Here is a 17481-nt window from a genome sequence, read left to right on the forward strand (position 1 = left end):
GGCTCCCCCTACATCTGGTTTTATCTTATATTATTGTTTGAGGGTACATCCTATAAGACAGTGCTACACAGAAAAGTATACTTAAAGAAGTATCATTCCTTTTACATTCTTTCACTTCCATTCCTACCCGCCTTATATTGGTAACCAATCTCATTAGTTTCTGATTTATCTTTCTGATATTTCTTTTGAAGAGATTAGTGGATAAATGTGTTTTTTTCATTGCCCTCTTTTTCTTATAAAGGATAGCATACTATAGGTACTCTTTCACATATCCTTTTTTTCATGATTGTACAAATGACTTTTTATTTAAAATTACAAAATAAATTATCTATAAGCATGGACAATGAAAATCATTATATATTGTCAACTGAAACTAGTAACTGAGTATTATAGTGAGTTTCTTAAATATCAGACAGCCTTTTCTTCATTTTCTTCAACTGACTTCTCGGAAATTATTGGTGAGAAACATTGTCTCAAGCATCCTGTCATAGTTCATTAGTAATGGTGAAGCACTGTTCTAGGAATTAGAACTTATCACCCCCTATCCCACCCATTCCACTGATTTCCAGGATCTTTCTCTTCTTTAGCATCCAATAAAGAAGTTCTTACAACCTTAGTTGGATCAATAATTCCCTTCTCCACCATATTCACAAAAGCTCCAAGCGTAGCATCATAACCAACTTCTGAGGAATTTAGCATAATTTTCTCAATTATCAATAATCTTTCAACATCTACATTCTTAACAATGATCACTAAAAGAATTTTGAGTGTTCTTTTAATAATTTCTATATCATTTTAAAAAATCTTCATTAGCTGTAATTAGTGAGTCTAAGGCTGAAATGTAGCAAAGCAGAACACAACCCCCTCCCAGAACAATGCTTTGTTTAACAGAAACTCATGGAACATCAAGGACATCTGTAAATTTTTTTCATTCACTGCAGCATAACTTGTTTCACTAACCTTCAGCACAGCTATTCTACTGAAAATTTTGCCAGAGTCCACTCAGGTTTTCCTTTTCATATTCTTTAGTTTTGATATCTGACTGTTCATTGATTTCTTAAATATGTTTTTCAATTTGAGACTGTTAACTTTTTCCTTCTAGGAGCAGAACTTCATCTTTGGTCATAATGACCTCTCCAACTTTTCCCAAGTCATGAGTCTGAAAATCATCATCATCATGATTTAGGGTCACTCTCTCTTCTCTGAACACTGAACCACCAGTAGCAATACCCATGTTTTCAAGCAGGTGTTTTTTCTATTGTCACAAACACCTGGAGCTTTGACTACTACAATCTGAAGACCAACTTTTAGCCTATTCAAAAGGAGCGTATTTAGAGCCTCTCCATCAACATCTTCAACAATTATTATCAAGGGCTACAATGAACATTGGAAATTTCAAGGGCCAGTATAATGGACTAGACACTTTCTTTTCATTCAATAGAAAACAAGCATCTGAAATACACATTTCTGATCTTTTGATGTATGCAAAATATGAAGAAATATAAACTTAAACCTCAACTTAATAATTTCTAGCTCATCATTCAGGAGTTTTCTATCCTTTAACATGACTACACCATTTATTCCAATCTCTTTCACTGCATTGGAAATTATATTGCCAATTTCTTTGTTTGCAGAAATCTTAGCAATCAGCAATTTCTTAAAGGGTTGGTACAAGTTCAGACTGCTTCTTAAGTTCAGCAATTACAGCATCTATAGCTAACATTACACCTCTTCTGATTTCCACTGGCTTAACACCTTTGCTAATCTTCTCTAAGCCGTCTTTGGTAATAGAGTATATCAGTAAGGCAGCAGTGGTGGTGGGCCTACAGTCTTTTCATTTGTATCATTGGTAATATTTTTAACAAATACGCTTTTTCTGTCTCTGTATGTGAATGTCTGCTTAGGTCTTTTTCTTATTTTGCCATTGGGTTTTTTATCCCTTTTTCTTCAGTTTTAAGAGTTCTTTATGTATTAAGGATATTGGCTCTTGTGTTACACATTGCAAATGTTTTCTCCCAGTTAATAAATTGTCTGTGATATTGCTTATGTTATTGTCTTAGCTTCTTTTTTTAAACTTTCACTTTCACATAGTCAAATTTATCAATGTTTTCTTTCATTTCCTCTAGAGTTTGTGAAATAGAAAGTATTTTCCTATTGTGAGGATAAAGAGAAATTCATCCCAGTGTTCTTCTAGTTCTTGTTTTCATTTTTTATATTTACATTCTTGATCTATTTGGAGTTTATCCTGGTATATGCTGTGCGATATTAATCAAATTTTATTTTTTTCCAAATGGCCACCCAGTTGTTCTACAACCATTAATTAAAAAGTCTACCTTTGCCTCATTGATGCCCCACAGATTACTGTGATCATATAATAGGCTTCCTTATGTATTTGAATCTACTTCTGGGTTTTCCATTCTGTTCCTCTGTTCTCTGTATCTATTCATGTGCCAGTATCACACTATTTTAATTACAGCTACTTTGAAGTATATCTTTACAGCTTTCTATCTGGCAGGGCTAATATCCTCTCATAGATTTTCTTTTTCAGTGTTTTCCTGCCTCTTCTTGTATGTTTGTTTTTCCATATGAACTTTATTATTATTTTCTACACTGTAAAAAAGCCTGCTAATATTTTGATTAAGATTGAGTTAATTTTATAAATTAATTAAGGGAGAACTGACATCTTTATAATGTTGAATAGTCTCATACAGGAAGAGGGATGTCTCTTTACTTGTTCAAATATACTTTTACATCTTTCAGGTATGTTTTAAAGTTTTCCTTATAGAGGTAGCACATATTTCTTTTTAAGCTTATTGCAAAATATTTAATCTTCTTTGTTGCAGTTGTTAAAGGGGTTTTCTCTACCCATTCATATATTTCTTAGACTACTTAAGAAACTCCCAGCAATCATCCATATCTTCCTTCAATCCTTTCTCTATACCAGATCCAGGGTGATCTTTTAAAAATGTAAATTTGTTCATTTTCTTTCTAAGTCCTTCAGGAGCTTCTACATTAATCTGAAGACCAAGTTCCTAGCTAGGCCTAACAAGTCTTCCACCTTCTGGCCTATACAGCCACTTCTCTGTGAATTTTGACCACACTGGCCATTTTTCTTTCTGTGGGGCCTTTGCCCCCTACTCCCTCAGCCTGAAATGTTCCTCTGCACTTAACCACTATTCACTCACCTAGTGACCTCTTAGTCACTTTTCATTACTCAGGTCAGTCACTATCTTCAGGATATCTTTCCTGATCCCTAAATTCAGCAAACATTTTGCAAGCTCTCATAGAACCTGTAATTTTTATTAGCATTCCCTGCAATTGGAATTAAATAGTTAATTAGGTTATAAATTGATTAATAAAAACTTATGGAGAAGGAATTATTTCTTTGGTGACTGCCAGAAAGTGTTGTGTATTATAGACCCTCACTGAATGAAGAAAGTAAACGTGTCCTTTTAAAGAAGTATTACATGTTAAGTTGTATTGAATAAGTATTTATTATATTTACAGAGCTGGAGATATCTGTAAGCTTTTGAGATAAATTAGATAACAAAGATCTAATTATAAAATATCAGTGAAGTTTTTGGTCCTCCTCTTTACTTTTTTGAGTATTTTTGCAAAATCAATTAAGTACTAGTAATTTTATTTTATTTTATTTCTTACAGAAAAGCATTGTCAGCACTTGAATGTACTATGACTAAAATATTAGATGAAGTATAATAGATTAATCCTATAAAAATTCACAAGAAACTGCTCATTCTTTATACATCCCAATAGGCTTTGGAATCTAATGCAGAAAAGGCAGAAGGTAATGGGATTGATAATATGGCAAATTAAAAATAAAGCCATAGTCTTAATTTTCTTTTATGTTTGTAAGTGCATCAAAAAGTGAATTTATTTTTTCAGAAATGTAAAATATTTAAAATGAACATTTAACAATAATCTATCATTTTGTCTCCATTATGGAATAACTACTGTCTCTGTTTACCAATAGTTATGTTTTGGTACACATAGGTTTAAAATAGTTCTAAGAAGAGTACACTTAAAAATTGTACTCTGGAAGAGTCATGCAGAGTTTAGGTCAAGATGGCAGAATAGGAGGACCTGGGGTTCACTTCTCCCCACAAGTACATCAAGAATACATCTACAAGTGGAACGATTCACACAGAGCACCTGCTGAGCACTAGCAGAGGACCTCAGACACCTAAAAGGACAAGAAAAGATCCTCGGAACCAGGTAGGACAAAAGAGAGAAAAGGAAGAAAAAGAAAAGAGGAAACAGGGTTGGATCCGCACCTCTGGTGGAGGAACTGAAGGAGATGAGAGGTTAACACAACTGGAGAGGCCCCCTCACTGGCAGCTCGATCAGCTGAGATGGAGTGAAGCTTCGTGGGCTATTGGAGGAAATTGTAGCAGCCGGCCTGTGGCAGGTAGGACAGAGAGAGATTTTGATGGACAGTCCGTGCCACAGTTTTGGGCACCCCAGCCTGAGACAGGGGTTCGCCAGTGCTGGCTGGGATTGGGTGCTGAAACTTGGGGTTTGGAGAGCAGACCCAAGGAGAGGACTGCTGTTGGCTGCATGGAGACAGCCTGAGGGGATGGGAGTGAGGGGCTCCACAGCTAGGAATGCTCCTGGAGGAAGCACGGACTGCAATGGAAGGCGTCAGTGCTGAGTGGTGCATGAAGGGCAGGGCCACCATCGAGGCCTCTCTCCTCACACACCAGCCCCTGCTCCATGGGCAATGGGAGGGACTCCCACCAAAGCAAACACTCATGCCCCAGTCTGTCACTGCCCCTTGCTCCCCCACCTAAGCAAGCAAGAGTGACCCAGTCAGTAGCTGCCATGCCTCATCCCACCAAAATGGGCCATCATGCCCCCAGTCCCTGACTTCACCCCATCTCTCCTGGGTGGGGAGCAGACACCTGAGGGTGACCCACATGCAGAGGTGGGACCAAAACCAAAGCTGAACCCCAGGGGCAGTGCGACTAAGGAAGAAGAACTGAAATCTCTCACTGCACCTGCACATGCTGCAGATTAAACCCCTGTGATCAGCTTGGTAAACCCAGCAACTGCAGAACATCTGAATGGACAATGGGTGCTTCCAGAACTGAGGCTGGTCTAGCTTTAGCAGCTGTAGACTTTGTGGGCACGTATACATGAAAGTAGGGCCAGGTCAGAGTCTGAGCTGCCCCTACAGTGCCCACAGTGGGTCCAGAGACCTACTTAGAGGTCTTAGAGGGCCTCCAGGAGAGGCAGGGGTTGGCTGTGGCTCACTCTGGGGACAAGGACACTGACAGCAGAGGACCCAGGGAATTTTTAAACTTATTTATTTATTATTTTTATTTCTTACATTTTTTAAAATATATTTTTTATTTCTTTATTTTTATATTATTTTTTGCTTTGGGGGGTTTGATCTGGGGAGGTTTTTTGGTTGTTGTTGTTTTTGTTTGCTTTTTTGTTTGGGTTTTTCTGTTTTTTGTTTTTGTTAGTTTTGTTTTTATTGTTTGCTTTGGGTTCTGGGTTTTTTGTTTGGTTGTTTATTTTGTTTTTGTCTTGTTTTTTGTTTTTATTGTTTGTCTTGGTTTTCGTTTGTCTGTTTGAATGTTTTGTTTTGGCTGTGCCACAAAGCTTGTGGCATCTAGGTTCCCCTGCTGGGGGCTGAACCTGAGCTCCTAAGGGGGAGCACCGAGTCCTGGCCACTGGACTGCCGGGGAATTCCTGGCCTCAGAGAATATTAATCAGCATGAGCTCTCCTGGAGGTCCCCATCTTGGCACTATGGCTCAGCTGCAACCAACAGCCTGCAAGTTCCAGTGCTGGAACACCTCAGGCCAAACAACCAGAAACACAGGAACACAGCCCCACCCATCAGCAGAGAAGCTGGCTAAAGTCATGCTAAGCTCACAGACACACCAAAACACACCGCTAGACATGGCCCTGCTCACCAGAGGGACAAGACTCAGCTCCACCCACCAGAGGGCAGGCCCCAGTCCCTCCCACCAGGAGGCCTACACAATCCCTGGGACCAATCTCACCCACCAGAGGCAGACACCAGAAGCAAGAGGAACTACAACCCTGCAGCCTGTGGACAGGAGACCACGAACACAGCAGACAAAGTAAGACAACAAAGAAATATGCTGCAGAAGAAGGAGCAAGGTAAAAACCTATAAGACCAACAAAATGAAGAGGAGACAGGCAATCTACCTGAAAAAGAATTCAGAGCAATGATAGTAAAGATGATCCAAGATCTCTGAAAAAGAATGGAGGCACGGATCCAGAAGATACAAGAAATGTTTAACAAGGTCCTAGAAGAACTAAAGAACAAACAGTGATAAACAATACAATAAATGAAATGAAAATACACTAAAAGGAACCAATAGCAGAATAACTGAGGCAGAAGAAAGGCTAAGTAAGCTGGAAGATAGAATGGTGGAAACCACTGCCATGGAACAGAATAAAGAAAAAAGAATGAAAAGAAATGAGGACAATCTCAGAGACCTCTGGGACAAGAAAAACGCACCAACATTAGAATTATAGGGGTCCCAGAGGAAGAAGAGAAAGAGAAAGGGACTGAGAGAATATTTGAAGGGATTATATTAGGAAACTTCCCTAACATGGGAAAGGAAATAGTCATCTACATCCAGGAAGTGCAGAGAGTCCCATACAGGATAAACCCAACAAGGAACATGTTGAGATACAAGTTAATCAAACTAACAAAAATTAAATACAAAGAAAAATATTAAAAGCAGCAAGGGAAAAGCAACAAATAAGATACAAGGGAATCCCCATAAGGTTATCAGCTGTTTTTAAAGAAGAAACTCTACAGGCCAGAAGGAGTGGCAGGATATACTGAAAGGGAAAAACCTACAACCAAGAATAATTTATGCAGCAAGGCTCTCGTTCAGATTTGATGGAGAAATCACAAGCTTTAGAGACAAGCAAAAGCTAAGAGAATTCAGCACCACCAAACCAGCTTTAAAACAAGTGCTAAAGGAACTTCCCTAGGCAAGAAACACAGGAAAAGAGAACAAAAGAGGAAGGGAAGAAAAAAGATCTACAGAAACAAACCCAAAACAATTAAGAAAATGTCAATAGGAACATACATATTGATGACTATCTTAAGTGTAAATGGATTAAATGCTCCAACCAAAAGACACAGACTGGCTGAAGGGATACAAAAACAAGACCCATATATATGCTATCTACTAGAGACCCACTTCAGACCTAGGGACACATACAGACTGAAAGTGAGGGGATGGAAATAGATACTCCATGCAATACTCATGTCAGATAAAATAGACTTTAAAATAAAGACTGTTACAAGAGACAAGGAAGGACACTACATAATGATCAAGGGATCAATCCAAGAAGAAAATATAACAATTGTAAATATATATGCACACAACATAGTGAGCACCTCAATACAAAGGCAAATTCTAACAGTCATAAAAGGGGAAATCAACAGTAACAGAAAAATAGTGAGGAACTTTAACACCCCACTTACACCAATGGACAGATCATCCAGACAGAAAACTAATAAGGAAACAGAAGCCTTAAATGACACATTAGACCAGATAGACTTAATTGATATTCATAGGACATTCCATCTGAAAGCAACAGAATACACTTTCTTCTCAAGTGCACATGGAATATTCTCCAGGATAATTACATCTTGGATCACAACTCAAGCCTGGGTAAATTTAAGAAAATTGAAATCATATCAAGCATCTTTTCTGACTACAACACTATGAGATTAGAAATCAATTACAGGGAAAAAAAAGAGTTAAAAGCACAAACACATGGAGGCTAAAAAATATGTTACTAAATAATCAATTGATCAATTAAGAAATCAAAGAGGAAATTTAAAAAAATACCTAGAGACAAATGATAACAAAAACCCAATGATCCAAAACCTATGTGACACAGCAAAAGCAGTTCTAAGAGGGAAGCTTATAAGAATACAATCTTACCTCAAGAAAAAAGAAAAATCTCTAATAAACAACCTATCATTACACCTAAAAGCAACTAGAGAAAGAAGAACAAACAAAACACAAAATTAGTAGAAGGAAAGAAATCATAAAGATCAGAGCAGAAATAAATGAAATAGAGAAGAAAAAAACAATAGCAAAGATCAATGAAACTAAAAGCTGGTTCTTTTAGAAGATAAACCAAACTAATAAATCTTTAGCAAGACTCATCAAGGAAAAAAAGGGAGAGGACTCAAATCAATAAGATTAGAAATGAAAAAGCAGGAGTTATAACTGACACCACAGGTATACAAGGATTATAAGACATTACTACAAGCAACCATATGCCAAAATAATGGACAACGTAGAAGAAATGGACAAATTCTGAGAAAGGTAAAACCTTCCAAGGCTGAACCAGGAAGAAATAGAATATATGAACACAATCACTGTAAATTCAATAATTTCACAGTTACTGAAATTGAAACTGTGATTAAAAATCTTTCAACAAACACAAGTCCAGGACCAGATGGCTTCACAGGCAAATTCTATCAAACATTTAGAGAAGAGTTAACATCTACCCTCCTGAAACTCTTCCAAAAAATTGTAGTGAAAGGAACACTCCCAAGATCATTCTACAAGGCCACCATCACCCTGATACCAAAACCAGACAAAGATATCACAATGAAGAAAATCACAGGCCAATATCACCAATGAACATAGAGGCAAAAATCCTCAACAGAATACTAGCAAACTGATTCCAACAACACGTTAAAAGGATCACACAACATGATCAAGTGGGATTTATCCCAGGGATAACAGAATTCTTCAATATCGGCAAATCAGTGTGATACACTACATTGACAAATTGAAGAATGAAAACCATATGATTATCTTAATAGATGCAGAAAAAGCTTTTGACAAATTCAACATTTATGGTAAAAACTCTCCATAGAGAAGGCATAGAGGGAATCGTCCTTAACATAGTAAAGGCCATATATGACAAACGCACAGCAAACATCATTCTCAATGGTGAAAACCTGCAAGAATTTCCTCTAACATCAGGAACAAGACAAGGATGTCCACTCTCGCCACTGTTATTCAGTATAATATTGGAAGTCCTAGCCATGGCAATCAGAGAAGAAAAAAATAAATAAAATGAATCCAAATTGAAAAAGAAGATGTAAAGCTGTCACTGTTTGCAGATGACATATACATAGGAAACCCTAAAGATGCCAGTACTAGAGCTAATCAATGAATTTGGTAAAGTTGCAGTATACAAAATTAATACATAGAAATCTTTTGTATTCCTATACACTAACAAAGATCAGAAAGAGAAATCAAGGAAACAATCCCATTTACTGTCACAACAAAAAGAATAAAATACCTAGGCACAAACCTACCTAAGGAGACAAAAGACCTGTATTCAGAAAACTATAAGGTACTGATGAAAGAAATAAAAGATGACACAAACAGAGAGAGAGATATACCATGTTCTTGGATTGGAAGAATCAATATTGTAAATGATTATACTACCTAAAGCAGTCTACAGATTCAATGCAATCCCTATCAAATTACCTATGGTATTTTTCATAGAATTAGAACCAAAAAAAATTTAAAATTTGTATGGAAACACAAAAGTCCATGAATAACCAAAACAATGTTGAGAAAGAAAAACACAGCTGGAGGAATCAGGCTCCCTGACTTCAGACTATACTACAAAGCTACAGTAATCAAGACAATATGGTACTGGCACAAAAACAGAAATATAGATCAATGGAAAAAGGTAGAAAGTCCAGAAATAAACCCACGCACCTATGGTCACCTAATCTATGACAAAGGAAGCAAGAGTATACAATGAAGAAAACACAGTCTCTTCGAATAGTGGTGTTGGGAAAACTGGACAGTTACATGTAAAAGAGTGAAATTAGAACACTCCCTAACATCATAAAGAAAAATAAACTCAAAATGGATTAAAGACCTAAATGTAAGGCTGGATACTATAAAAATTTAAGAGGAAAACATTCACAGAACACTCTCTGACATAAATCACAGCAAGATCTTTTGATCCACCTCCTAGAGTAATAAAAATAAAAACAAAAATAAACAAATGGGACCTAATTAAACTTAAAAGCTTTTTCACGGCAAAGGAAACCATAAACAAAATGAAAAGACAACCCTCAGAATGGGAGAAAATATTTGCAAACAAAGCAACCAACAAGGGATTGATCTCCAAAATATACAAATAGCTCATGCATCTCAATATCAAAAACACAAACAAGCAAATCAAAAAAATAGGCAGAGAATCTAAATAGACATTTCTCCGAAGAAGACATACAGATGGTTAAAAGTACATGAAAAGATGCTCAACATCACTAATTATTAGAGAAATGGAAATCAAAACCACAATTAGGTATCACCTCACCCCCTTCAGAATGGCCATCATCAAAAAATCTACAAACAATCAGTGGTGGAGAGGGTGTCCAGAAAAGAGAACCCTCCTACACTGTTGGTGGGAATGTAAACTGGTACAGCTACTGTGGAGAACATTATGGAGGTTCCTTAAAAATCTAAAAATAGAGCTACCATATGATCCAGCAATCCCACTCCTGGGCATATATCCAAATAAAACTATAATTCAAAAAGATACATGCACCCCAATGTTCACTGCAGAACTATTTACCATAGCCAGGGCATGGATGCAAACTAAATGTCCATCAACAGAGGAATGGATAAAGAAAATGTGGTATTACTCAGCCATAAAATGAAACGAAATTGAGTTATTTGTAGTGAGGTGGATGGACCTAGAGTCTGTCATACAGAGTGCAGTAAGTCAGAAAGAGAAAAACAAATACCGTATGCTAACACATATATATGGAATCTAAAAAAAAAAATTGGTCATGAAGAACCTACGGGCAAGACAGGAATAAAGACGCAGACCTACTAGAGAATGGACTTGAGGATATGGGGAGGGTGAAGGGTAAGCTGGGACAAAGTGAGAGAGTGGCATGGACATATAACCACTACCAAATGTAAAATAGCTAGTGGGAAGCATCCACATAGCACAGGGAGATCAGCTCGGTGCTTTGTGACCACCTAGAGGGGTGTAATAGGGAGGGTGGGAGGGAGGGAGATGCAAGAGGGAAGAGATATGGGGATATATATATATATGTATAACTGATTCACTTTGTTATAAAGCAGAAACCTACACATCACTGTAGAGCAATTATACTCCAATAAAGATGTTAAAAAAGAAAAAAAGAAAATGTGGTACATATATACAATGAAATATTACTCAGCCATAAAAAAGAACAAAATAATGCCATTTGCAGCAATATGGATGGACCTAGAGATTGTTATTCTGAGTGAAGTAAGTCAGACAGAGAAAGCCAAATATCATATGATATTGCTTATATGTGGAATCTGAGAAAAAGGGTACAAATGAACTTATCTACAAAACAGAAATAGAGTTACAGATGTAGAAAACAAATTATGGTTACCAGGTGACAAGGGGGGGTAGGGGAGGGATAAATTGGAAGATTGGGATTGACATATACACACTACTATATATAAAATTGATAACTAATAAGGAACTACTGCATAGCACAGGGAACTCTACTCAGTACTCTGTAATGGCCTATATGGGAAAATAATCTAAAAAAAAGAGTTGATATGTATATATATAACAGATTCACTTTGCTGTACACCTGAAACTAACACAAAATTATGAATCAACTATACTCCAAAAAAAATTATATTTTGTCCTTTCACTTAATGTTATTTCACAAATACTTCTCAGTACTGCTTTATATTTTTGAAACCTATCATTTTTAAATTGTCTTTATTATTTATTTATTTTATTTTTATTTTTGGCTGAATCGAGTCTTAGTTGCAGCACGTGGGCTCTTCGTTGTAGTGCACGGGCTTCTCTCTAGTTGTGGTGCACAGGCTCAAGTGTGCGTGGGCTCTATAGTTGTGGCATGCAGGCTCCAGAGCACATGGCCTTTGTAGTTTGTGGCACATGGGCTCTAATTGAGGTGTGCGGGCTCAGTAGTTGTGGCACGCAGGCTCAGTTGCCCTGCGGCATGAGGGATCTTAGCTCCCTGACCACGGATTGAACCTGCGTCCCCTGCATTGTAAGGCAGATCCTTTACCACTGGACCACCAAGGAAGTCCCTGAAATATATCATTTTAATGGAAATATAAGTTTCATTACAATGACATCTCCAATCTATTTAACAATTTATCAATTTTTGAGTTTTTTTTTTTTTTTTTTTTTTTTTAGGAATCATTGCAACTACACAGCCCTGCCTACTCAGCTCCCTGTGCAAACATGTTGTAATGTCTTTCTACAGAACGTTTTAATTACTTAATTTTTGAATTATTTCTTTGGAATAAATTATAAGAAATGACATTATGAATCAGAAAGTTGAATAAAATCAGTTTGTTTTAATATTAAATTCTTCTCCAAGAGAACAATAACAAATTACTATTTAGTTGATATTTATTCATAAGTCTCTCTGTTCTATTGCATCTTCACATGGGTAGTTTGATTGTCCTTATTTTAAATACATGATTAGATGTGGATAAGAATCCCTGCTAACACCAGGCAAGTCATTTATCCTATTTGTTCTTCAGTTTCCTTATCTTTAAATGGCGGTAATATCACATATCTTATAGGATTAAATGCATTAATATATGCAAAATGTTTAGAACAATGGCTGGCATACCTCAAACACTATGTATGAGTGATATCAGCATCATGGTGACATGAGATTTTTCTACTTTTTGTCCCCTTTTCAACCAAGAATTAAACACCGTTCCATGAACAAAAGTACATTTTCTGGGAGTTGTGGGATCCAACATTACATGACAAGGGACCTAAGAGAAGTTTTGCCCATTTGTGCATCCAAAACAGGCAGACAGACTGTTCAGGCTGTGGAGCTGGCAAAGTAGCCAACCTTCCTCAACCCCTGTTGCCAAAGTCAGGAAAAAACCTGGAGAGTGCTGACCTGGTAAGATACCCACATATGAGAGAGAAACTTTAGAAGTCCAGCCTCTTAAGGGGAAATTCTAGCACACCATTGGAGAAAAAAATGTATATGAGTTATAGAATTCAGTGAAGATGGTAAGAACTTTACCAGTGCTGTCCCCACTCCCACCCCCCCCCCATCCCATGCAACACCACATGGGGATGACCTATCAGGCAGTGGCCACCTTTCTTGCAAGGGAAAAGGACAGCAGTAAACCCATTTCTCTCCAGCAGCACCCAGAGTACTGAGGCAGGATCTCCATGACTGGGAGGAGGGAGCTGATCAAGAAAGAGGAAGATAATGGTATCAAAGGGATTAAAGGGATGCAGTTCCTGCAGACTTCATCAGGAAGCCCACCTGTGAGTTTCTGGGAGTACCTCACCTGAGTATCTCCCTACTAGGTCTGCAGGTACCCCCAATGCCACAAGTGGTAAACACACACCACCCACCACACTGAGGCAGCTTCTTGTGCATGTTCCAAAGTGCAGAGGGAAGAGTGAACTACAGCAGACAGGAAATACACTCAGAAAACAGGCCAGGGTCTGTGGGCAAGTGAGAAACCACAAATTTCAGCTATGGTGCCACCTTTTGAAAAACAAAAGAGAGGCTTCCAGTAGCAGCCTGGTGAGTTGTAAGAACCAGATAAGACATCAAAGCTTAAGAATTCTGCCACAAGAGGGAGCAAGAAGAGTAGAATGTACCTGTACAAAGGCAGAGAAAAGCGCAGATTTCTTTTCTTGGGGTCTCATATTGGAAAAGATACAGCACCAGTGAACAGAATAACCCAGCTGAAGGAAACTAGCAAAGATTTAAGGAGGTGTCTGTTATGTCAAATATGAAAGCAGCAATGTAAAACTACAAAGAACATCAAAAATCAAGGGAATGGGGGCTTCCCTGGTGGCACAGTGGTTGGGAATCTGCCTGTTAATGCAGGGGCACGGGTTCGAGCCCTGGTCTGGGAGGATCCCACATGCCGCAGAGCAACCAGGCCCGTGAGCCACAATTACTGAGCCTGCATGTCTGGAGCCTGTGCTCCGCAACAGGGGAGGCCGCGATGGTGAGAGGCCCGTGCACCACAATGAAGAGTGGCCCCCACTCGCTGCAGCTGGAGAGAGCCCTTGCACAGAAATGAAGACCCAAGACAGCCATAAATAAATAAATAAACAAACAAACAAACAGTGGAAAATAGAAACACATAAAGTCACTAATTCATAGAGAAATATTAAAAAAAAATCAAGGGAATGTTATTATCAAAAGATAAAAATAATTCTCCAATAACTGAGCTCAAGGGCATGGAGGTTCATGATCTAATTCATAAATAACTAAAAATAGCTGTTTTTAAAGAAACTCAACAAACTACAAGAAAACTCAGAGAGACATTCCAATGAAATCATGAAAAAAATACATGATCAAAATGAGATATTTACAAAAAGAACAGAAAACATATAAAAGAACTAAACAGAAATTCTGAAGCTTAAAAATTCAATGAATGAAGTAAAATATACAATAAAGAGCATCTGCAGTAGAGCAGGACAAATGAAGACGTAATAAATGAGTTAGAGGACATAGATGTTGAGATAACTCACTTAGAAGAGAACAAAGAAAAAAGAATGAAAAAGAACAAAGAAAGTCTATGTGATCTATGGGATTCCATAGAAAGCACAAAGAATAATCAGAGTCCAGAAGGAGAAGAGAGGGCAAAGGGGATAGAAAGTTTATTTAAAGAAATAATAGCTGAGAACTTCCCAAACCTGGGAGAGAATTGGACATCCAAGTTCATGAAGCCGATAGATCACCCTATTATCTCAATGCAAAAAGACCTTCTCCAAGACACATTGTAAGGAAACTATCAAAAATCAAAGACAAAGAAAAATTCTAAAAGCAGCCAGGGATTGATTGTAACCTACAAAGAAACCTCCATTAGGCTATCAGTATAAATGTATAAATGTATCAGTACCATGTATAAAATCAACATACAGAAATCAGTTGCACTAACAACCATACACAAACAACAAAACAGCTGAAAAGTAAATAAAGAAAACTATCACATTCATAGTACCATCAAAAACAATAAAATACTTAGGAATAAATTTGACCAAGGATGTATAAGATTTGTACAATGAAAACTACAAGACTTTGATGAAAGAAACTGAAGAAGACACACATAAATGGAAAGATGGCTGGGTTCATGGATCAGAAGAATTAATATTGTTAAAATGTACATACTACCCAAAGCCATCTATAGATTCAATGCAATCCTGGTCAAAATTCCAGTGACATTTTTCACAGAAATAGAAAAATAACTGTCCTAAAATTTGTATGTTTTCACAAAAGACTCCAAATAGCCAAAGCAATCATGAAAAAGAAAAACAAAGCTGGAGACATCACATTTTCTGATTTCATATTACACAACTATAGTAATCAATTTAAACAGTATGGTACTGCCATAAAAATAGACACATAGACCAACGGAATAGAATAAAGAGCACAGAAACAAACTCTCACATTTTCAGTCAACTAATATTTGACAAGGGAGCCAAGAACATTCAATGAGGAAAGAATAGTCTCCAACAAATGGTGTAAAAACTTGATAACCACATGAAGAAGAAGTTGGACTCCTATCTTACCTCACTCTGAAAAATTTACTCAAAGTGGATTAAAGACTTAAACATAAGACCTGATATGATAAAACTCCTAGAAGAAAACATAAGGAACAGCTTCTTGACATTGGTCTTGGCAAAGATTTTTTAGATAAGACACTGGAAGCACAAAAACAAAAATCAACAAGTGGGACTACATCAAACTAAAAAGATTCTGCACAGCAAAAGAAACAATTAATATGAAAAGGCAACCTGTGGAATGGGAGAAATATTTGCAAACCATATTGGATTGGGGTTAACATCCAAAAATAGATAATGAACTCATATAATTTGATTAAAAATATATGTTTAAAAAATGAGCAGAGGAACTAGACATTCTCCAAAAAAGACATCCAAATAGCCAACATGTACATAAGAAGATGCTTGACATCACTAGTCATCAGGTAAATACAAATGAAAAATCAATGAAGTATCACTGCACATCTGTTAAAATGGCTATCATCAAGTAGACAAGAGATAACAAGTGTTGACGAGGATGTGGAGATGTTTACTATTGGTGGGAATGTAACTTGTGAAGCCACTATGGAAGTCAGTATGAAGGTTCCTCAAGAAATTAAAAATAGAACTACCATTTGATCCAGCAATTCCATTTCTGGATATACAGGCAAACCTTGGAGATATTACTGGTTCGGTTCCAGACCCCTGCAATAAAGTGAATATCACAACAAAGAAAGTCACGCAAATTTTTGGTTTCTGAGTTCAGATAAAAGTTATCCTTACACTATACTGTAGTTTATTAAGTGAGCAACAGCATTATATCTAAAAAAATAATGTACATACCTCAATGTAAAATGGTTTAATGCTAAGAAGTGCTAACCATCACCTGAGCCTCCAGCAAGTGCTAATGTTTTCGCTGGTGGAGGATCTTGCCTTGATGTTGATGGCTGCTAACTGATTGGTGGTGGTTGCTGAAGGTTGGGGTGGCTGTGGTACTTTCTTAAAATAAAACAACACTGAAGTTTGCTGCATCAATTGACTATTCCTTTCACAAACAATTTCTCTGTAGCATGCAATGCTGTTTGCTAGCATTTTATCCACAATAGAACTTTCAAAATTGGAGTCAATCCTCTCAAGTTCTCCTGTTATTTCATCAGCTAAGTTTATGTAATATTCTAAACCCTTTGTTATCATTTCAACAATCTTCACAGTATCTTCACCAGAAGTAGATTCCATCTCAAGAAATCACTTTCTTTGCTCATCCATAAGAAGCAACTCTTCATCTGTTAAAGTTTTATCATGAGATTGCAGCAATTCATTCTGTCACATCTTCAGGCTCCACTTCTAATTCTAGCTCTCTTGCTATTTCCACCACATATGCAGTTACTTCCTCCGCTGAAGTCTTGAATCCCTCAAAGTCATCCATGAGGGTTAGAATCAATTTCTTCCAAACTCCTATATATGTTAATATTTTGACCTCTTCCCATGAATATGAATGTTCTTAATGGCATCTAGAATGGTGAATCCTTTCCAAAGGGGTTTCAATTTACTTTGCCCAGATCCATCAGAGGAATCACTATCAGTAATAAGACTTGAAAGGCAAAATTACTCCTTGATCCATGGGCTGCAGAATGGATGCTATGTTAGCAGGCATGAAAACAACATGAATCTCACTGTACCTATCCATCAGAGATTTTGGGTGACAAGATGCATTGTCAATGAGCAGTAATATTTTGAAAGGAATTTTTTTTCTGGGCAGTAGGTCTCAAGAGTGGGCTTAAACTATTCAGTAAACCATGTTGTAAACTGATGTGCTGTCATCCAGGCTTTGTTGTTCCATTTATAGAGCATAGGCAGAGTAGATTCAGCATAATTCTTAAGGGGCCTAGGAT

The 17481-nt window shown here is 37.2% G+C and overlaps 1 protein-coding gene and 1 pseudogene across 1 annotated transcript in view; both read right to left on the minus strand.

Annotated features, from left to right (window-relative positions):
- The window catches only part of GRIA4 (glutamate ionotropic receptor AMPA type subunit 4), a 529834-nt gene that overhangs the window by 412238 nt on the left and 100115 nt on the right, over positions 1-17481 (minus strand). The gene's annotated exons all lie outside the window — the stretch shown is intronic.
- On the minus strand, positions 525-1857 carry LOC118899683 (annotated as a pseudogene).

Source organism: Balaenoptera musculus, chromosome 8 (genome assembly GCF_009873245.2).
Source record: "Balaenoptera musculus isolate JJ_BM4_2016_0621 chromosome 8, mBalMus1.pri.v3, whole genome shotgun sequence".
Lineage (NCBI taxonomy): Eukaryota > Metazoa > Chordata > Mammalia > Artiodactyla > Balaenopteridae > Balaenoptera > Balaenoptera musculus.